The sequence below is a fragment of the Penaeus monodon genome, chromosome 40 (assembly GCF_015228065.2).
Source record: "Penaeus monodon isolate SGIC_2016 chromosome 40, NSTDA_Pmon_1, whole genome shotgun sequence".
NCBI classification, from domain to species: domain Eukaryota; kingdom Metazoa; phylum Arthropoda; class Malacostraca; order Decapoda; family Penaeidae; genus Penaeus; species Penaeus monodon.
In genome coordinates, this window is record NC_051425.1 from 6,689,481 (window position 1) to 6,693,900 (window position 4,420).

The 4,420-nt window shown below is 46.2% G+C and overlaps 1 pseudogene; it reads right to left on the reverse strand.

The window, feature by feature from the left end:
• Positions 1 to 3,173: 3,173 nt before the first annotated feature.
• LOC119597970 overlaps positions 3,174 to 4,420 on the reverse strand; it is a 2,661-nt pseudogene continuing 1,414 nt past the window's right edge.

The following is a 4,420-nucleotide window of genomic DNA, read 5'->3' on the forward strand; positions in this document are numbered from 1 at the left end:
AGGGAACTAAGAAATGCATATATAGCCAGTTGTAACACAGCCCCGGGCTCCGATGGGATCTCGTACCCCATCATCTCCCACCTGGGACTAGTAGGTGAGCTTGCATTCCTGCAACGCATCAACAAGTCCTGGGAAACTTCCACTCTACCCCAGAGTTGGAAGAGGTCTACCATAGTTCCCATCCCTGAACCAAAGGAGCCAGGAAAGTACCGCCCCATCTCTCTCCTCAGCTGTCTGGCCAAGACTGCCGAGAGGATGGTTCTGAACCGGCTCTGATGGAAAGTGCACGGTCACAGCTGTGGTAGTATTCTTTGACCTGGAGAAGGCTTTTGAATTGGCAAGTCCTCTTGCCATTCAGGAGAGCCTGATCCAAAAAGGAATCAGAGGTAAACTCCTGGCTTGGATAGGTGACTACTTTAGGAATAGAATAGCCAGAGTCAAATTCCAAGGTCAACTATCACAGCACATGCCACTAGAGAATGGAACGCCACAGGGTGGGGTTCTCAGTCCAGCCCTCTTTAACACATTAATGTCCTGTATCCTCAACATAAACCTCCCAGTGGGGTGTAAGATCATCTCCTATGCAGACAATCTTGCTATCATCTCCACTGGAGCACACTGACTCATATCTGAGTCTTGCAGGACAGGACTAAAGATCTCTGCAGCCAAATCTAAAGCCATGGCTCTGAGACAGAAAGTTCAAGGCACAAGTCTGAAAATTCAGGGAATGAACTTGGAGTGGGTCCAGGACTTCCTCTACCTTGGGGTAAAGATAGACCGGACCCTCTCCTTCCAGGAGGAGGTCCAGTACCTGGTTGACCGAACGAAATCAAGACTGTCCGCCATGAGAGCAATGAGTGGAAGACTCATAGGGGCCAGACACAGTAGTACTATGTACATGCTGTTAGGCCCATTGTAGACTATGCCTCCCTTGCTCTGATTGGCATTAAGAGAAAATATCAAGATCAACTGGAGACAGACCAAAATGAAGCCGCCAGGGTCATTCTGGGTGCCCCAAGGTGGGCGAAGGTCCTCAAACTCCTAGTGGAGGCAAACCTCTCCTTGGCCTCACGAATCGATCTAATGGCAGCACAATTTTTATCAAAGGTCATCCAGGCTCCTAGGAATAGAAGCCTAAGACATAAAATAGTCAGACGCCTAGAACAATATAACTCCTGGCTGTCTCACACAGCCAGGGTATTAATACACCATCAGCTCAAAGAATCGCTTCTTGCCAAGGGCATGGACTCACCCCACCCTGACTTTGTCGAAGCTCCACCGTGGGCACAAACCTCGATACAGTTCTCGGTCATGGGACTGGCAAGCAAAAAGAATGAATATTGTATGCCTAGCCTAAAGGCAGAAACCCAGAGGGTCATTGCAACTATCACTCCGGGTAGCAGAACATACTACACGGATGGATCAGTCGATCCCTTGACCCACATTGCAAGGGATGCCACAAAATCCATGAGGGTAACAGACAACGCCTCCTCGCTACAGGCAGAGGCAGTTGCTATCATGGGAGCACTGAACCACGCGTCCGTGAGGGAAAGACACGTTTTCATGCATACAGACTCCAAAGGAGCCATCGACTTGCTTCAGCAGCGCTCACCCACTGACAATATCTACCTTCTGACTACCATCCTCACACTGACAGAGGATTCTTGCACAGGGTAGAAGAATTATCATAAACTGGGTTCCTAGCCACATAGGGATCAGAGGGAATGAGCTTGCTGACAGACTAGCCGACGTTGGCAGGGGTATGCCCCCTAATCCCATGATAATACATCAGAGCCGAAAATTACTTAGGAAGAAGTGTACGGTGATGGCAACCTCCTTTCTCCTGCAACTTCACAGAGAGGAAACGAGATCCTCCCCCTCGGCCAGCTGGTACTCAGACGCCACCGGCTATGAACCACTGGCACTCCCTGAAATAAACAACAGAGGTGCCGAATTCATTCTGCACAGAATGCGCCTAGGTTACCACTGTGCATGGCAGATCATATAAACAATAGAACGTGAAGAGAGGTGTTGCATGCATTGCGGCGAGCCGAACGCCACACTTGTGCATTATTTAGAGAATTGTGTGCACACGTAATTCCTGAGACAAGGGCCACAGAACACAGCCATAGTGCTGGTAAAGAGATTATGCGAGATGCTTACACCACGGTTACAGGAGCGCCTGCTGGCAATCCCACCGCCACGGTAAGCACCGAGTGTCAGAGAACCAAATGACACAGGCTGGGCCATAAGTGAAAGGCCCGGGCGAAGCCAGAACTTCGCAAATCTCAAACGAATGAACCCCGATCCTCTAGCAGAGCAGACAGCAGCAGCACCACAAGGACTGCCCAGTCCTTAGCCGACTGGGGAGCCTACCGACTTCACCACCAGCACCCAGCCATACCTGTGGGCACTCACACCCACAACAAACACTCCCTAAAGAGATAAGACACCAGTAACCTCAAATATAAGATTACCAACTATCATCTTCTATACTGGTGACCACCAGAATGATACGATATGGTATTTCGCTTGCTCGCTTTGCTCACTCTCTGGAGGGGGAGTACCTGTAGCAGCACGACCCCGAGATCAGCATTCCCCGATCCTCTAGCAGAGCAGACAACAGCAGCAGCACCACAAGGACTGCCCAGTCCTTAGCCGACTGGGGAGACTGCCGGCTCCCCCGTTGATCTCCGACTTCACCACCAGCACCCAGCCATACCTGTGGGCACTCACACCCACAACAAACACTCCCCAAAGAGATAAGACACCAGTAACCTCAAATAGAAGATGACCAACTATCATCTATATATATGATAATAATAATAATAATGACAATGATGATATATATAATTTATAGATATTTGTGTATATATATACATATATATCGAGAGAGATTGAGTGAAATGATTAATTTAGGTGACATTCTTATATGACCACTAATTGTAATGAGCACGAATATAAAAAAATTTGGAGAGAAAGAACTTTAGAGGATAATGTTGAGTGTCTTGTTTGCAGAAATGCCTTTTACATTTCTCAGCTTTTTCTGATTGTAATGGAAGCAATTACCATAAATACCGTCTCTAAAAGTTCATGTGAAAAAAATAATGTATAGGAAGGAGATGGTAGTGGAAATAGTACAATTTTGTTCATCTTCTCCATTGCAGTGAAATTTACTCTCGCAGACGTAACTCGAGGGTATACAATGATCTTATGTCCATTTCATCTGATCAAAATTACATTGTCTGACATAGCTATCACAGATAGCTATCTTGTTCATCTTCTCTATTGTGACAGTCTTTGTAACATCACAAATCAAGTTTGGGGGGAAACATTTGTAATCATGACGTAAAAGTCAGCAGGACAGAAGATCTCACAGCTCGCTACCTCATCGCTTCCACTTCTACAGTTTTCGAACCCGTCACAGACAGAATTTGGTAAATGATTCCCAAATGTGCAATAGAATTTACGCTCAGGGAGACAAATGTCATTACTGTAAAAGGTTTTATCATTAGCGTCTTTGCAATCTGGATATCCATTGGATACTTGTTGCCACATACCCTCCCCAGAGCCACACTTAAAAGACTGATCAAAAGGACACCCGAAATCTTAGCAGTTGGCCACATCGCTTCTGTCTTTACAGTCCATCGCACCATCACATTGGTATCCATAAACACATTCGCCAGATGTACAATGGTATTCATAGCGACTGCATGTTCTATATGAGCAGACTTCGTGCACATCACCGAGACGATCAGCTTCTTCAGTGCAAAAGATAAAATCTGAAAGGCAAACATCTGGTTCACAGTTGAATGGACGTTGATAAGGACAAGGAAAATTGTTACATTCGTTCTGATCATCGAAACTCAAGTAATCCTAGACGCCGTTACAGTGAGAATCTGCTGAGATGCATTGACCTGAATCACAGCTAAATTGGTTATGCCTACAACCGCTTCCGTCCATACAGTCACGGTAATAATCGCAGACCCAGTAATCGTAATTCTGACCTGCATCGGAAGGGCTGCTGTACTGACCAGGACACATCTTCGCAATTCATCTCGTCATTGCCATCATGGCAGTCATTGTACCCATTACACCTAATTGAAGTATAAATACACTGGCCAGAATCACACTTACAAGGGTCGATTGGCTGGACATGTAACATCCATACAGACACTTTCATCCATGCGATCCTGACAGTGGTAAACTCCATCACAAAGCTGAAGAGCATGAACACATTCTCCTGATGTACCTACACCTCATTATCCATTGCACTGCTCAGAGTTGTCACAATCTGCTTCGTCAGTGCTATCAGGACAATTTTCCTGACCATCACATATAGCTGAGGTGTAGGTGCAATGCCCTGTTCCACACTGAAACCTATAAGACGGATATATATTATCCTGTACAATTACGTTCA